This window comes from Lepisma saccharinum, chromosome 7 (assembly GCF_977018435.1).
Source record: "Lepisma saccharinum chromosome 7, izLepSacc3.1, whole genome shotgun sequence".
Taxonomy (NCBI): domain Eukaryota; kingdom Metazoa; phylum Arthropoda; class Insecta; order Zygentoma; family Lepismatidae; genus Lepisma; species Lepisma saccharinum.
In genome coordinates this window covers 9,409,527-9,429,606 of record NC_139235.1, presented here as the reverse complement: position 1 = coordinate 9,429,606, position 20,080 = coordinate 9,409,527, and the positions used below count along the sequence as shown (strand labels likewise).

At 33.6% G+C, this 20,080-nt stretch overlaps 1 protein-coding gene across 2 annotated transcripts in view; it reads right to left on the bottom strand.

The window, feature by feature from the left end:
- Positions 1-20,080, bottom strand: part of LOC145990131 (inactive pancreatic lipase-related protein 1-like) — a 100,058-nt gene that overhangs the window by 13,338 nt on the left and 66,640 nt on the right. The gene's annotated exons all lie outside the window — the stretch shown is intronic.

Genomic DNA, 20,080 nt, shown 5'->3' with positions numbered 1-20,080 from the left:
TAAAGGTAACCTTGGAAAATACAACAGCGGGAGTCATGGTGCAGGGAGAAGTCTCACCAACCATTAACATAGAAACAGGAGTGAGACAAGGGGATGCTCTGTCCACCCTAATTTTCATTATTGTACTACATGATATTATCAGTCCACTGTAAAAAAGGGGGAGTATATTCTACAAAACAACACAGATACTTGCTTATGCTGACCATATTGTGATAATATCAAGGACACTTGCAGATCTTAAAAGCACTTTTTTAAAGATGGATAGTAAATCCAGAGAAATAGGACTATTAATTAATGAAACTAAAACAAGATATATATATATATATGAGAATGTCCAGATCGCCAGCCAGACGAAACTCTCTGGCTTTGAATGTAGGTACATATCACTTTGAAGGAGTACCCACTTTTACTTACCTTGGAGCTCTTCTACATAACAACATAGAAGAAGAAGAGATTGTTAACCAAAGGATACAGGCTGGAAATAGACAGTATTATGCACATATAGAATTATTTAAGTCAAAAAACCTCTCTAGGAACACAAAATTAAGACTATAGGACACTTATTAGACCAGTTATAGCATATGGTGCAGAATCTTGGAAACTTACATGTAAAGCAGAAAGCAAGGTAATGTGTTTTGAAAGGAAGATATTACGTAAGATCTTTGGCCCCGTTAGGAATGAAGATGGATCCTATAGAATTAGGAATAATATGGAGTTAGAAGGATTGATTCAATATGAACATGTGGTGAGATATATAAAATCTCAACGCTTAAGATGGGCAGGACATCTGATGAGAATGGAAGAGGATAGGCTACCACGCCTGGTATTCAATCAGAAATTGTGGGGAACAAGGCCAAAAGGAAGACCGAGGGGAAGATGGATCGATGCAGTTGAGGAAGATTTGAGAAGGATGAATATACGCAATTGGAAAAATGTAGCTCAAGATAGAACGAGGTGGAGGAAGATTGTTTGGGATGCCAGAGCCCACCAAGGGCTGTAGAGCAAAAGAAGAAGAAGAAGAATGAACCAGCTATCAACAGTTGCATTTGTGAGTGAAGGTAAAGAAAGTAGATGACACCTGACAACGAGAAAAACATCACGTTGTTGGTAAGTACTAAGTAGGCCAATGTAGTTTGTTTCTTGTACAGTAAAATACACTTAAACATGGTTTAAACTACCATATAACTAATTTTAAAGTATGACCATACTGTTTATAGGATTTATTGGTCTTTTTTGCATTACTTCGGTTCATTCAGCCATTTTTTAGTTCGGCCTACGGTTTGGTCCCCAGGTGGCCGAACTAGAGGGCACCTACTGTAGTAAGAAAAATTAGAAAAAACAGAACGAGGAATGAGGAGATTTGACAAAGGTGGGGGTAGCGAAGCTACAGTGAAGAATAGATTAGACATGGAGTGTGGGTCAGATAGAGGGATTACTATACCCTACAGAAGAAGTGTGTAAAAGGCGAAAAGGAAATCAAAGTTTTGGTGGAGAGATCAGGGTAATGAGGAATGTGAGAAGAGGGCAGGATTGGAACATACGGAAACGGAGGAAGATAAAAAGGTGAAGGCACTTGACTTGTATGTCAACCTAGACAGAGACTGGATGGGGTGAAGGATTATGATGGAGAGTCTGATTCATTATCCCCCCCCCTTTATATTTAACACACTTCACATAATTTTTTATCATGAGTCATCATTATCATCCTTTACAGTCAACATAGAAGCCAGGTGTACAGTCAACATAGAAGCCAGGTGTACTCATCTTCTCCACGTGTGCCCTCGCTAGAAGTTTGTTTTGAATTTTTGTTATTTAGCGTAGCTTCTCTGCCACTTGTGACTGATTGCGACGATCAGGATGAGTGATGAAGATGATATTGATGAAAGGACACTCACAACAAACACCGATGCCCAGGCCAGGATTTGACCCCGGAACCCTGGCATCATGGCACCCTATGCTAAACACTCAGTCACGGAGGTCGGATCCCCACACAAATATTTATGGCTCCATCCTCTTCATATATCCAAACCACCTCATCAGATCTACGTGGTCTAGTTTGCCCTACAACTTCACAACCCCCCCCTTCCCCCACTCTGGTGATTCTCCCCATTTTGTATTCCACATCTTCTTGTCTTCATATTCTAATCCTTAAGAATTTTATCTCCACTGCCTTCTGCTTTCACATTTACAACATACTATGGTTGGATCCAGGAATGCCACTTGGCAGTGGTGATTTTCAGTCTTGTACAGTTTTCAGCAGAAATAATAATATTCAGTGACGTGCACTGAGGAGAGCTAGTCTAGCAGAGATAGATCAATCAATCTCACATTTCGAATTATATTCAAATCACAATATTTATTGTCTTGTTAAAGCCACAGTTCATATGCAAGACTTTCTTTTACACGCGCTTCTCATCCATCGGTGAGATCCGCAGGCAAAGTTGGCTGGATACCCTAGCTCGCTCTTACTCCGCCTGACCAGTTTCCAGGTAGAAACGGCCAGCCAAAGACAAAAGGAAGATTTCTACCTCTACCTCCCTTGCCCCCCGCTGCAATGGTTGAAAGCCTGTGCTTTCAGGTCCCTCAGTCTATCTCCTATAGGACAGATAGGGGATTGGTTTCTGATAGATTTTTTTGTAAATACTCTAAAGAACTCAGGGTAAAATTTTCTGCAATACTTATGTTCTCTGTATTTACACAACCTTTTACACGTTGTACAGAAAGTGTGGGGCGTTACCCCCACACCCCCTATACGCCTTCATGGCGTGGTGCTATGCACAGGGGAACACTTTACCTTTTTTTTTTTTACCTTTACAATATGTATGTATAATATGGGATGTAGTTTTATTATTTATGAAATGGGAACGTGTTATGTGCAGACAATAATATTATGCTTTCTTTCTTTTTCTTTTTTCAAGTATGGAATTTATAATGATTAAATTACAAATATGTGCTCGGGCTCTAGTAGGGTAAACTCTTCGTTCTGGATCACCCCCAAAATTTTGGTTTACTTTTATTGTGTACACCTATACAGTAATATACTCAAAATCGAATTTTGACTGTTACAAAAGTGACACAATACAAGCGCAAAAAAAAGTCAAAGCTCAAATTCCAATTTTCATAGTGCAAAATTGCTAATTTTCGAAAATCCCTCTATAACTTTTGCTAAAATTTTATTTTTCAATAATTAAAGCGAAGTGCTAAGTTAAAAGTAAGTGCTAAGTTACTTCCGGTCTATTTCCTTCCACTTCCGGTCCACTTCCGGTCTACTTCCGGTTTACTTCCGGTCTACTACCGGTCCACTTCCGGTCTACTTCCGGTCCACTTCCGGTCTACTTCCGGTCTACTTCCGGTCTAGGCTACCCCGAAATCGAAAAAAAAATTAAAAATTAAAAAAAAAATTAAAAAAAAAATTAAAAAAAATAAAAAAATAAAAAAATTATATATAAAATAATTAATTACCTAAAATTTTATTGTTTTGAGAAGAATCCTAAAAAAAAATTTTGTATATATAAAACCTAAATTATAAAAATATAGATATAAATCAAAATTTTTCCTGATTAAATATAAAACGGAGAATTTATTGATTATAAATACAAATATTTTGCTATTTTCAATTATTATTTGAGAATTAGAAGTTGAGAGAAGAGATTTATTAAATAATTAATTTACCTAAAATTTTATTGTTTTAAGAAGAATCCTAAAAAAATATTTTGTATATATAAAACCCAAATTATAAAAATATAGATATAAACCAAAAGTTTACTGATTAATAAATTGAGATTATAAATACAAATATTTCGCTATTTTCAATTATTATTTGAGAATTAGAAGTTGAGAGAAGAGATTTATTAAATAATTAATTTACCTAAAATTTTATTGTTTTTAGAAGAATCCTAAAAAAATATTTTATATATATAAAACCCAAATTATAAAAATATAGATATAAAACCCAATTATAAAATATAGATATGAAACCCAATTATAACAAAATGAATAATCAAATTAAAAATCCAAACCAAGATATTTTATATCATGTTGTATATAATACAACACATGTAGATAATGAAGAATTAGATATTCCAAATTTTCTAGCTAAACTTAAACCTAAATTTAAAAATTTAATTTGTGATAAACTTAAACAATATTCTCTCAAATTATATTGTATTTTATCATCAAATTATATAAATCCTGGTAATAAAATAGAAAAATTTTATCATCAGACTCATGTGCTAAAATTATACTATAATGATACTAATAATTTAGATGATATTTATGATAGAATTTGTGAAGAACTTAAGTTACAACAACAACAGTTTGAAAAACAAGATTCAGGTTGGTCTCTTTGTGATACAAACCATGAACTTGAATTGAAAATAGCAAAAAATGCCCCTCTTGGAGGATCTGGTTATATTAAATTACCTAAAGAGATCAGAAACAAATTAGCTGTATTAAATATTCAAAATAATGATAATAAATGTTTCCTCTGGTGCATCATAGCATATTTTCATCCAGTTAAAAATCATACTGATCACAAATATCGTGTCTCCCATTATGAAAAATTTGAAACAGAATTTAAAAAATCCATGTCAGGAATAAAATATCCAGTACAAATCTCAGATATTGAGAAATTTGAAAAGCAATATCAACAATACAATAAAAAATCAATAAATGTTCATGTTTATGGTTATGATATAAATAATAATATTTATCCACTCAGACACCATCCACCATCTGCTGGTGCACATATCATAAGATTATTATATGTTACAGAGAGAAATAAGAAACACTATTGTCTCATACAAAATCTAACAAAATTGGTGCATAATCAAATAACATCAGATTGTCATAAAATTGCTATATGTGATAGATGCTTGTCAAAATTTTATGGAAGAGGTGACAAATCATGTGAACAGCAATTAGAGGAACATATTGAAAAATGTTATTATTATCCTCATGCAACTTACAAATTTCCATCCAAAAGTATAAAATTTTCTAAATATGAATCGCTGGTACAACATCCATTTGTAATCTATGCTGATTTTGAAACAATACAGATACCGATGCAAACATGTCTTCCCGATCCAAATGAATCATATACAACAAATATAGCTAACCATGAATCTTGTGGTTTTGTACTAAAATTAGTAAAAACTTATGAAGAAAATAATCCACAACAATTATTTATTTATAGAGGTAAAAATGCATCTCGAATATTTATTGAAAAACTTAGAGAGTGGGTAAAAGATTTTGCTCCAATTTTATATAATACAAAATTGATGAATAAACTTACACCAGAACATCAGAAACATTATGATACCAAACAATGCAAATATTGTAAAAATAATTTTAATTTATTTAATCCAAAAGTTAAACACCATAACCATTTTAATGGAGAATATATTGAAACAATTTGCAATTCATGTAACTTAAAAATAAAGAAACCAAATTTTATTCCAGTATTTATTCATAATTTACAAAATTTTGATGCACATTTATTTATCAAAGAATTAGGATATGATACAGAAAATATTAATATTATACCACGCAGTAAAGATAAATATATTACCATAGAAAAAACTATCAGATTAGAAAATGGACAAATAATTAAACTTAGGTTTCTAGATTCATATCAGTTTCTATCTAGTAGTTTGGCAAATCTGGTGAAACAATTATCCGATGATGAATTTATTCACACAAGAAAATATTTTAATAATGTTAATATGGAATTGCTAAAAAGAAAAGGAGTTTACCCCTATCAATACATGGATAGTTTTGATAAATTTAATGAGACACAGTTACCACCGAAAAATAAATTTTATAACCATCTTCAGGATGAAGAATGTAGTGAAATAGATTATCAATATGCACAGACAATTTGGAATATATTAAATTGTAAAACAATGGGAGATTATCATGATATCTATTTAAAACTGGATGGTCTTTTGTTAGCTGATGTGTTCGAGATTTTTCGAAATCGTTGTTTCAAGAAATACAATTTGGATCCTGTTTTTATGTATACAACACCTGGTTTATCCTGGCAAGCTATGCTTTTAAATACAGAGGTTGAAATTGGTCTTGTTACCGATATCGAACAGTTCATGTTTGTTGAATCTGGTAAGCGTGGTGGTATAGTCCAGTGTCCTTTAAGATATGCAAAAGCAAATAATAAATATTTATCTAGAAATTATAATGCTAATAAAAAATTTAAATATATTTTATATATTGACATGAACAATTTATATGGTTATGTCATGAATCAATCACTACCAATTGGTAATTACGAATGGATGACAGATACAGAACTTGAAGACAAAGATTTCTTAAACTGGTCTGAAGATCATGCAAAAGGTTGTCTACTGGAAGTTGATTTGGAATATCCATCACATCTACATGACCGACACCATGGTTTTGCTATGGCACCAGTTTCTCAAAAAGTACCAGGTACAGAGGAAACAAAATTGATATTATCATTTGAAAATAAAAATAATTATGTACTTCATTATTGACTGTTACAGTATTATTTGAAACATGGTATGAAATTAACAAAAATCCATAAAGGGTTAAAATTTGATCAAGAAAGTTGGTTAGCTCAATATATTGAGAAAAATACAAATAATCGAATACAAACAAATTCTAAAGTTGAAAAAAATCTTTATAAATTAATGAGTAATTCCATATATGGAAAATGTTTAGAGAACAAAAGAAATCGAGTGAGGTGTAATTTGGTGTCAGACCGAAAAAAACTTCTGAAACTTATTGCCGACCCCACATATAAAAGTTTTACAAAAATTACTAATAATCTAACTCTTATTGAAAGATCCAACACTAATATAATGTGTGATGCACCGATAGCTGTCGGTGTTACAGTTTTAGAATTATCAAAATTGGAAATGTATAAATTTCATTATGATGTTATGAAACCTAAATACAAAAATAGAATTAAAGTAGCTTATATGGATACTGATAGTTTTGTATATGAGATAGAAACAAATAATTTATACAATGACTTGTTCTCTCTAAATAAATATTTTGATTTTAGCAATTATCCAGAAAATCATCCATTATACAATATTGAAAACCAGATGATCCCTGGGAAAATGAAAGATGAGGCAGCAGGGTCCATAATATCAGAATTTGCCGGACTCAGATCGAAAATGTATTGCATGAAAATGGATGGGGAAGAAAAAGAAATTAAAAAAGCTAAGGGTGTAAAACAGGCATGTACAAGAAAACTTGCAATAGATGATTTCAAACAATGTTTAAAAAATAAAAATAAAAAAATATACATGCCTGCCTACCATCTTACTAGTAAATTAGATGGTGTTTATACTACAATAGAAAATAAAATAGCTCTTGATGGGAATGATAATAAATTGCAAGAATTAAATTGCAATATCCATACTAGAGAATATGGACACTATAATACATTAAAAATTTGTTTTAAATGTTATAAATTCAAAAATTAACATAAATATTACAACAATTTAAAATTATTTTATTCTATTATATTTTTATTAAAATTATTCTATAAATTCAAAAATTAATGCAAATATTACATAATTTATTTTATATAATTAATAACTTTTTTAAATAATATAGCAACCTAACACTGTTCTATTATATTTTGTTCTATTTTATTCTATTCTGTTAAAATTGTTCTATCACTCTTTCATTTTTTACATCATATATGTATGATTTCTCCACAATTAAAATTGCACTACATATAGTATTTTCTGGTAATAGTTCATGAAATTCACATATTAACTTAATATTAGTTCGATCATTAATAACCACCAATTTTCTTTTTGATGCATTTATTAAAAACATAGGTCTGTGAACTATGAACTCGTCTGGGTTATAATACATATCGATATTTCCTTCAGTTACTCTTTTAAATGCAGAATATGCTTCATATAATTTTAAATAATCTTGTTCTGTAATATTTAAATTGTAATTTTCACGTGGAAATACCTCATTCCTACCATTCTTAAGATATATATTTTTAATTTTACTGTTATCAAATTTGCTGCTATCTTTTTCCTGATTGTCATCTCTCCCTGTCTGAAACAATACGGCTACAAATTCTGGCATGTCATATTGTAGAGATTGGAACTGATTAGTAATGTCGTACTCGAAAAATTTACCCTCTACAGGTTTCTGTATGCATTGATATGTATAAAATTGTATTGGAATTTGAGGATTTTTCAAAATGTTGGATTTGTACTTCAGAGCATAATTCGATTCATATTCAACTATAGGCATGCGTAACTCCATAGACTGGATCACACATTTCGCAGCTTCGGGTAAACTAGCGTCGTTGGCTGTTCCATCTGCATTTAAAGTTTTATATCTCATTATAGCATTATAATCATTGGGTGATCTGCGAAATATGACACTCAAACCACCTTTCCACATAATTTCTTTATAATCGGAGAAAAAACCAAATAGCAATCTCATGGGGAACAGTACTGTGTGACTTTTTGTCATAATTTTTGTTCCAGCTTCGAATCCACCTATTTTATAATATACAATTTCTGATTTTGATAATTTTAATGTTGCCACAGTAGTGGATGTAATTCCAGGATAATCAATTCTGTCAATAACTGTACCATGTTTCCTGACTTCAATTTGTGAGAACAAGAATGGAACAAAATTGTCTATAAGTTTTACATTAGCCCCAGGGAGGGGATATTCTTCACCATTACTTTGTTTTACAATATCAAATTTTATATACAGATCGGATCTATGAGGATGAATAAAATCCATCCCCGACAGAAATATCAAACTGTACTTCCTTATTCTGTTGATTAAGATTAGCAAATGTCCTCCTGTTTGGAGGGAATGACTGTAACTCATAACTTTCGATATTTTCCATTGGTATTTATATATATAATTTTAAATATTAATTTCTATTATTGCAGTGGTATTAGCACCGGCAAAATCGACTATCTCGTTTTTCTCATTTGTAATTCTTATCTCTATGTAATTAACTTTATCATAGAAAACAGGAAAATAGATTGGTGAGATTGGGGAATAAAAAATAGGTTCCATAAATTCAGAATTCGGTTTAAATGTAGCTATGATACCTGTTTCCTTGTGAGTACCAATTGAATTTTTTTCGGCTTTGATAATCATTCCTTTAGCAATATTACAGTGAACATTCAACGTCTCGATAGCTAGGAATTTCGGTATAAATTTACCTATGTGTCTAGTACCAGGTTCTAATTTTGAATTGTTCTCAAATCCTAGAAGTTCACCCATGTTAGATAGATCTACTGTTTCATTGGTGGATACAATCTCTACTCTGTGTGTTACAGAATTTTGAGATAGTAATACAGTGTTTGGAAGTTCAGATTGTAAAGTAGACAAATTATATTGTCCAGGAGGAATAATAATTTTCTCGTTACCTACAAATATACTGTTGTTGTATGAAGTTACATTCGGAATCAGATACATGCTGTAGAATGCTCTCAGAGCTATAGATTTTGGATATATAATATCATCGTGGAGATGCAGTTCCAAGATCGAAGTTTCACTAGAAAGATGAAAAATTCCCATACTTTATGTATAATACTGCTTTTTGAAAATCTTGTAATTTTATGTGTGGTATTTTATTTAATATTCTGAGCATCGTAATACAAATATGACCACATATAATTTGATCAAAATCTTGTATGCGCTGGTCGTTGTAATAAATATTACAATATTTTAAATAATTAACTAATTCTCTAGGTGGTCTCCCTCCAAAAGAATCAAAAATAAAAACATTGTTGTTTTGTTTATAATAACAAATCCAGTGGGTACCAATATTTTCGGACTTATCCAAATTGACCACACCACATTCTCGAGAGTGACTATTTTTAGGGAGAGAATCCGACATGAAAACTCCTCTGAAATGTTGAATTTTAAATATTTTAACAAATGTCTTGGTTCGTGAGCGGCTTTTCTTTTTTTTTTTAATTTTCTGAGTACTTTGGATTTCACACCACTACCCCCTCGTAGGGGGCTCTCCATAGCCAGATTATGGCGTTTTTGTTCCTCTAATTCGGCTTTATTTTTTTTTGAATCGAGTACAGTTTTTGCAATAGCAGCACTGCAACCAGCTAAACTTCCCACGGCACCCAAAGCAGCTAGGATAGCAGGAATGCTGAATATGAATCCACCACTATGTGCTTTTTTTCTTATATTTTGCAATCGTTTTAATTGTGGTGTACTAAGTAATAACTTCATGCCATTTCCTTTGGATATACATTGTTTTTTTTTCTCCTGTTGTTTTTTAGTTAAAATTGAATTTACAATTTTTAAATTTTTGAGATCCCGATATGGAATTTGATATACTACTCCTTTCGGTTTCATATTTTTTAAAAATTATTTTTAAGGGTATTTATTTATATATTAACAAACTAAATTACTAACTAAAATTAACTAATTCTCTACAAACCCCACCCTAATTTTTGTTTTGTGTTCATAGCAATTGTTGTACCCAATGCTGCTATTTTCTCACCCAAAGAAGCATCTCTACTGGTTAATCTTCCAAATGCTGCATGCTCCAATTTTTGATCGGCTGCATGACGATTGTCGAGGTCTGTGTGTGTATTGTATGCAATATCATGATCTTTACAAGCGGCATCAAGTTGATTAATTCCCCTATCTCCTCTTTTTAGTCGTTTATCAAGTTTGGTGCCCGGACCACAGTACTGGTAACCAGGTACATGTAATTCGAATGGAAGTTTATTTATACTATCATTAACCAAACCTCGACCTTCTGATACATTCCAGAATTTAGGAGGTAGAGTATTGATAATTTTAATTAAGTATCCTATACCTTTTGGATCATTTACAATAAAATTGGCTAATTTATCACTGATCATGTTTACAATACCTATTTTTTCATTATAGAAATTATTGTTCCCGGCATTTTCTTCTCCGGCTATAAGCAGCAATCTATCTATAAGTTTTCTCACATCATCCACCCAGACAAACTCTTTAGGTAGAGTATTATATTGTTTGATACCACTACCGGTTTTAAGTTGGTTCCAGATCGGTTTAATTAGATTTTTGTATTTGTCGCCACTGCTCGATTTAACTCTATTCTGACTGGCATCATTATTTTGGTATAGAGCATCGGACAATATCAAAATTTCGGAGTAACTCTGGTAATCTTCATCTGTGTAATCTTTAGGGTGTTTCTTGGTAATCAGTTCCCACAACCCTATAGTCCCCGGGTATCTCGACCAACTATTTCTTTCACCCAAATTTATTTTCACATCATCGCCTTGAAATGTTACTCTAGATTTCCCAATTTTCCATACTACACCTTCATTTGGTTCCATGGTCGGATACAATCCAAACACTTCATCTTTTTCAAATTTTCCAGTACTTAGGTAAATCTCTTGCCAGAGGACCCAACTCAATTTTCTCAGGTTCACCTATAGTTTTAATAGGTGGCTGTTGGAGTGTTAGGGGAGTATGGATACTAGATAATGGTGTAGGAGGAAAATCTGCATAATTTTTAGCAGTAAGAGGTACCAATTCATTTATGAGATTTTTATTTTGTTCTGTGACACCTTTAATTTCTTTACCAAGACCACTGATTGCATCTATAATTGGTTGATCTTGACGTTTGTGTTGTTCATAGAATCCTCGATTTTCTGATTTCCAACCTTTGAATCGTTTGGTGAGGTACTCACGTAATTTAGAATTGTCTTCTATTTTGTGTTTTGTCATTTTTTGATTAGAGGTTATTTTTATAACGTTTTAAAGTTTTTTATATCGATTTAACGTTCATGAAATCGTTGATTTTGTTTCTATATTTTCCATTGTTAGGTTTTCTAGTCATGTCGATTGTAACAAATCCAAAATCATAATCGTTCCAACAGGATGAACAAAATTTGGAAAATTGGTCGTAATTTAAATCTCCCCCCACATAATCATCATGAACATGTTTAAGGTTAGTGTGATCTTGACGAAACAAACATATTAAATTTGAATTATCCCTCAGTAACTGTTTGGGAATCTTAGAATATGTTTGAGCCAAATAAAAACAATCTATTCCTCTGTGTCGACCTTGAGTGAAGAAATTTCGAATTAAATTTTGATTTTCCAGAATCACATCATCGAATACCACAACAGAATTTTCTAAACAGTGGTCGAGAGGTTTAATTTCTGATCCAAATGTGGCTATACCCAGTCCCTTATACAATTTCATGAGTTGCTGGTATTTTGGTTGTTCTAAACTTTTTGAGAATACATACAGGTGCCTATTTTTCCAGTCTAACCAATTAGGCGCAAGCAAGAAATTATCTACCAGCAGTGTAGTTTTACCACAACCGGATGGGCCTACAATAAGACACCTAATATTGTCTGGTAACAACTCACCATTTTTTTACTAGTTTCTACTAACTCTGGCAAACGTTGCACAACGTTCCAAGTTGGTATCATAGAATCACCTGGTTTGCCTCTATCCAACTTTTTTCTGGCAATCCTAGCCATTTTACATACAATTTGTTATTCTTTTTCTTTAATATTTTTTCAATAAGATATGTATCTGGATATTTTGTTTTACTGAGTTCCTCTTCATGAAATCTTCCTTTCAGTATTTTATTATAATTATCTTTTAATATATAAGTATACCTGTTGCCTGGTAAAACTCGAACCACTGTAAACAATTCGGTGCTCCAATTTTTTGTATAACTTTTCTCAAATAAATGCTTAAATTTACTAACTCGCACCTTATCTCCTATTTTAAATCTGGGTTTCTCTGTTGTGTATTTATACTTATGACAGTAAACAGTAGAAATCAATCGTTGTTCATCAGATTTAGTTACCTCGACAGGTTTCATATGTATGGTTCTATGCATGGAATTATTGTAATTATGTACTAGGTCAGGTAAAATTTCTACCCATTTATAGTTACCCTGTAGAGTAAATTGTTTCCACATGAGATTTTTTAATGTTCTGTTGAATCGTTCCACTATACTAGCTTTAAGATCACTGTATGTAGAATAATGTTTAATATTATGTTGATTCATTAATTTGGTAAATGTGGAATTGTAAAATTCTTTTCCTCTATCTGTGTGCAAATAATTCGGTATCCTACCTTGCTCGAAAATAAATTTGAAAGCTTCAGCGACACAAGTTGCTGTTTTAGATTTTATAGGAATTGCCCATGCATATTTGCTAAATGTATCTATCACAGTAAGTAAATATTTGTAACCATGATTTATCTTATGTAAATTTTTTAAAACCCCCGTAGACATTTCTATCAGATCACCCTCCCACAGATCATCTATGCTTTTTGTTACCACAGATAATCGTTTGTAATTACGACGGGCTGGTCTGTGTAATTCATTAACTATACCTTGTCTAGACATCTAGTGCGAAGAGAAAATATTACATAAAATGGATTAACCTCAGGGTATAATTGTCTTATGTCAAAAATTAATTTATCACCAGTTTCAATATGAAAAAGCGATAATTGTTCATCCTCATGTATTTTATATTTGTTGGCAGATTCATCCCAGTATGCTATAGGTATTTGAACTGCTTTGTGTATACCATCTTTTCTTATTATAGTAAATTTGGGAACTTCGACATGTTTTATATTATTTAGAAATCTAAACTTCAAAAATCTAAGTTGGCCATCAACAAAAAAGTCGTGTGCCTGTGCGTACGGGTATAATTTGTAAACATTACCTGCATTAACATATGTCCAGTGCCCTCGAGTATTTGGAATACTTTGTAACCTAACAATTTCCATAGAAAAAAACTGACGAGAATCTGCATCGTCTAATCTGCTTAATACCGGTTCCAGGTGTTCGCTGATAGTACGAACCAACTCATCGTAACCCGGTTTAATTTTCACATCCACATATACCTGTTTGAATTGTTCTTTCAAATCATGCAATTGATTGGCGAAATTCGATAAGTTCGATTCTTGTGCTGCTTCAATGGTGCTAATTTGCACCTTAATGTTCGAGATAATCTGCTGTAAACTTTCTACTAGTTTCAATTTCGAACTCTGGCTAGCGAGATCGTGTACTTGATTTCTGATGTCCATAAATAATAAGTTTAGTTCATTGATTATTTGGTTGGTGGGAAGATTAGCAACAGTTTCTTTGATTTGTGCAATTTCCCCCTGAATATTTTTAATATCTTCAGATTTGAGTATTCGATTTACTGCTCTCTTCATGGCTCTTATTTCCTGTGAAGTAGGCAACCCTGCTACAGTATTCTGAAGTGTGGTCAGAGTTAATTTTACAGCATCCAGTTCGGTTGCATCTGCAACAGTTTTCAAAATTTCTTGCAGTTGGGTTATGTCATCTTGAGTAGGTGTAGATTGCTGCAGTGTTTCTAACTTATTCTGTATGTCATCTATGAGATGGTGGAAATGAGATAATTCAGATTCGGTATTGAGATTTTCTAATTTAGCAACTTGTTGTTGTACTAGGGCTAAAGTTTCGGTGATACCTGGCAATTTTGATTCCAGAGTTTCTTTTACAGGAATTAATTCATTTTTCATAGTTTTAAGAGTATCTTCGATGTGAGCTATGGTTGCTTGTATCTTACCAAAATCCTCAAAAGTTTCCAGCTGCAATTTAATGTTTGTTACACTACGAGCAATGGCATTGAGTTCAGTAGATGAAGGCAAATTATGAATAAAATCTTCCAATGTTTGAAGTTTGGTTTGAACTTCGGTTATGGCTGAATGCAGTTCATCTGTCTGAAGTTCTATTTTAATATTTTCCAGTGTAGGAATCTCAAAAGATTGAAACTGTTCTCGTAATTTGGTAATACTCGCATTTACTTGTTCAAATTCCTCTTGAGTTTTGATACCCTAAACAATGGTTTGCAGTTCGGTGCGAATACTATTCGCTTGCTTGTTTAATTGCTGTTTCAATTGTTCGGTATTGGTTATCTGCATTTGTCGAAATTTATCGAGTTCATTTTTTAATTTGGCTACACTTTCCTCCAAGTTTTGAAGATTGTCTATTGAGGCTAAATTGGTATATTTTTCCAGTAGAGATTTGAGTTCTCCATCAATTTTTACTATGGGGTCAATCAGTTGAGTTTGAAGATTTGTGATTTCTGCTTGTATATTCACATTTAATGAATTTTGTAAAATTAATAAATCTGACTTAAGTTTTTTTAGACGTTCATCTAATCTAGCAATATCATTGGAATTATCCGGTATTTCCTGTCTTCTCCTGTTCCCAAATATGTCCATAATATATTTGTTATTTTATTTATTTATTATTATTATTATTTTGTTTTTGGTATTTTATATATTTCATAAATTCATAGATTCATAGATTATTCTTATTTCGATGAAGAGAGGAATTAATTTATTATACTCCCCAATTGTTTCAGCATACAGGAATTCACCTGCTTGCACTTCGTATGTTGTGTCGGGACTAATTGCATTATGCTTAATTCTATACAAATTCCGACCTATGTGTACAAGTGCTGCATTGGATGGAGAGATACTTATTTGCATTTTCCCACTGACAGGAATTTTATATGATGGTTTGTTATTATTGAATACATGTAATTGTTTCCCTGTGTCTTCATCAATTTGGTACCAGATACTATTTAGATGAATGATGACCAAACTTCTCAGTTTACTAAGAATATTTTTTATAATATCCATGTTGACTGGAATTTTCTCTATTTGTTGAATATGTTGTTTCTTAAACCCAAACACATTCATTGGCATAATTAGAAAATATTTATATGGTTATTTTATTAATATATTTGCATAAAATATGTTGAGGTTTAGGATTCTTCTCAAAACTATAAAATTTTAGATAATTAATTATTTTAACAAACCTCTTTCTCTCAACTTCCTAACAGTATAAGAAATAAAAATTAGTACACATATGGTGATATAGAGATATACAAATACAGGATCTTCGGTTCAGATCTGAACCGAATAGATGCTGGAGTATTTTGCTAAAATTTGTAATAATTTATAAGTAGACCGGAAGTAGACCGGAAGTAGACCGGAAGTGGACCGGAAGTAGACCGGAAGTAGACCGGAAGTGGACCGGTAGTAGACCGGAAGTAAACCGGAAGTAACTTAGCACTTATTTTTAACTTAGCACTTCGCTTTAATTATTGAAAAATAAAATTTTAGCAAAAGTTATAGAGGGATTTTCGAAAATTAGCAATTTTGCACTATGAAAATTGGAATTTGAGCTTTGACTTTTTTTTTTGCACTTGTATTGTGTCACTTTTGTAACAGTCAAAGTTCGATTTTGAGTATATTACTGTATAGGTGTACACAATAAAAGTAAACCAAAATTTTGGGGGTGATCCAGAACGAAGCGTTTACCCTACTGGCTCTCTCTCACTCTCGTTTTAGTAGTGTTTTATTTAAATATACTACTCTTGGCCTCAATAAATACGGGTGTATTTTTTTGGACATATTGTTGTTGGTTTGGTTTATTTTACTTCGCTTTTCTGCAACATTTGGTTATCGCGAAAATGAGAATGAGTGATGATATGATGAAATTGATGAAGGGGCCTCATATGAACAAGCCAGGCCAGGATTCGAACCCGTGATGAGTGCGCATTCTTGTCCTATGTGTTGTACTCTGCAGTGAATAATGAAATAATTTGGAATGAAAAATGTATCTCAGAACTCAAAAAGCCAAATGTATGTTATTGAAGAAACTACAAAAAAGTGTGATTTGTTACCTGTTTTGTTTCTGTGCATAAAGTGAACTTAAAACCCCAAATCAACCAACCGTAGGGGAGTGGTTATCACAGCACGCTACGACACCAGGAGTTCCGAGTTTGAACCCCGACCTGGGCGTGGGTGTTCTTTTGTTTGTCCCTTCATTAATTTTATCGTATCATCTTCACAATTAACCAAATGTGACAAAAAAGTGATGCTAAGTAACAAAAATGAAATCAAATCATTGATTGATTGCTTGATTTGGTTTATTTTACTTCGCTTTTCTGCCACTTTTGGCTAATCGCGAAGATGATACGATAAAATATATGAAGGGACACACACAAAGAATACCCATGGCCAAGCCGAGATTCGAACCCAGGATCTCTGGCTTAGTAGTCAAATCAAATCCTTTTTTATTTTCGAATGTGGGTGGAGTTTACGTGTACTTTTTTTTTAGTACTCTTTTATCATTTTGCAATCTTTTCCTGTTATAGACTTTTTTTTATATGAATAGGGGTGTGACTCACACCAGCCCCAACCCCCTTGAGCACGCCACTGACTGCTACCCCAAGTGTCGACGTCACCGCACGTCACTGATAATATTGTAAATTGTTCATCACCATTTTCATTCTTTTTCTTCTTCTATGTAATGTGTAATTATACGATTAGAGAAGCAACTTCTCTGCTTATTAACATTATGGCTTATTGGACTTACATTGTGGAATACAAATTGATGGTATAGTGATAATGCCGTTGCCTTGTAATCAATAGATCCTGGTTTTGATACCCGGTGGAGGCACATAGTGGGTCAGATCCCACTTTAAACTGTAGGTCCAGTCCTGATTAGCCTATCTGTGCATAAACTGGACTTAGAAACTCAAACAAATTAAATGACATGGCAATGGACAATTTGCAAATTAAAAAAAAAAATCATCCAGCCTATTATGGAGCTTTGTAATATTAATTACACTTTCTCTTGCACTATGTGTGAGCGGCCGTTGGTTAGCTGTTTCGAAAGGGTGTTGTTACTGTGGCGTGGCTGAATGACATGGACGTTCGACGATTATTTCCAGAAAGAGGCAAGCAAGGTATTTTACTAATGAAAGGCACGGGGAGGGGGACGAGCCATATTTTCTCCAAATTTTCTCCCCCTCAAAAACACTCCTACAGTTTGAAGTTATTGTGACTGTAACTTACATAAAATTATACATGTCAAATATATAATTTTAGTGTCACACTAATTTTTGGGAGGTCCTGCTCATTCCCCCCTTTTTTGGCATGCCCGTAGCCAGGCAGGGGCTATGGGGACTGACCCCACCCCCCTTTTGTGGTACTGCCATCAACCTCCATGAAAAAACCTTTTTCCTATAATTTGTTTGCAGTGAAGGGTGAAAATATAGACAGCAGATCTTATTTTGCTCACAACTTGGTGGAGGATAAATTCATAGAACATGAACAGCAGCTATTTCATTCGTTCACTTTTTTATGAACAGAAGTCTAAGTACAGTACTTGGACTTGTATTTAGAAGATTCTCTAGACTTTAGAAAGTTGTTTCATATGGGAGCTTCTTTATCTACTTTCGCTGCCCCTGTTGCGACTTCCCGTTTAGGCAGAAATATGTGACTGATGCAAGGGTGTGTGAGGAGGCAGCTAACCCCTCACTTTTGCCCCCTAACTATGCTAAAGCTTAAAGAAAAGTAAACTGTCCTTGCCCTCCCTCCAAAGTTTTGGCACCTTGTGCCCCTAGTTATGGAACCCAATCGCCACCACTGCTTTGACGTCATCACCACATCTGCATTAAACTTCAACTGCTCCCAAGTTTTGTGAATGAATGGGAGTTTTATTGCTTCGGCCAGGGGTGGAATGTACGGTAATCTATAAGATTGAATACTGTGCATATTTTCTTGTATGATATAAATGTCTGTATTATCAAGAGTAGTATGGTGTGTGTAGTAAGGGATGATATCAGTAGCAGTCAATTAACACTTCAAGAGATGTTTTATAAGATAGCGAAAATAAACTGTAGTATTTCTAAACTTTATATTTTAATTTAACTATTTAATTTAACCCCCCTGCCCCACACACAAACACATAATTTGCCTTTCAAACTGTTAAACTTTCGAAAAATGGACTTGGCTTACAAAGCCCCTCCTGAAGATGAATTCTAGCTACGGATCTGTTTCCAGATGTCCATGCTGACATGATTTTCTTGCTAAAAAAATATAAACCATCACTTTCCAATATAGCCATCTACGAGGGGCGATCAGGTTGCTCCGACCCTAGCATAGAAGGAATGACGTTATGATTGATTTTTTATTTTGTTATTGTTTAGTGATCCTTTATATGCTTTCATTCTGAATAGCAAGTCTGAGTAGCGTACAGTTTTCTTTTTACAGGGGTTTAACTGAGTGAAGTTGTGTCAATGTGCCAGAATGGAGAAAACTGAGGTGAGAGCGGCGATCAAATATTTTGTGAAGAAGAAGTGGACGGTATCCAAAATTCATGAGGACTTGGTGGATACACTAGGGGACACTGCTCCTTCATACAGTATGGTGAAGAGATGGTGTTGTGAGTATAATTGTGGGAGAGAGTCGTGTGAGGATGAACATGCAGGTGGAGCACCAAAAACTGTCATGACAACCGAAAACATTAACAAAGTCCACGATATCATGCTGAAGGATCGTCGAGTCACTATCCGTCATGTTGCTGAGATGTGTGGCCTGTCATATGGCACTGTGCAAAACATAATTACCCATGAATTGCAAATGAAAAAAATTGCTGCAAGATGGGTCCCTCGAAACCTCACCCCAGATCAGAAGCGCACCCGAGTGCTCATCAGTCAATAACTTCTTGACAAGTTTCGTGCTGATATAGATGATTTCCTTGCCCAATTTGTAACTATGGATGAAACATGGGTCCATCACTTCGACCCAGAAACAAAATCACAAAGCATGGAGTGGAAACACCCACATTATCCACCAACGAAGAAGTTCAAGGTGCAAACGTCAGCCAAGAAGGTGATGGCCTCAATTTTCTGGGACTGCAAGGGTGTCCTTCTTGTGGACTATATACAAAGAGGCCAAACCATCACTGGCACATTCTACAGTGACCTAATCAAAAAATTACGTGATTCCATCAAGAAAAAGAGGCGTGGGATGTTGACCCGTGGTGTGCTCCTTTACCAGGACAATGCACCTGTCCACACCTCACGCATTGCGAGGGCAGCAATAGCAGATGCATCGTTCGAATTGTTGCCCCACTCACCCTATTCCCCAGATTTGGCCCCCAGTGATTTCTATTTGTTCAAACATTTGAAGAATGACATTCGTGGACAAAATATTTCTGATGATTCTGAGGTGATAAGGGCTGTGGACTCATGGTTGGAGGACAAGTCGGAA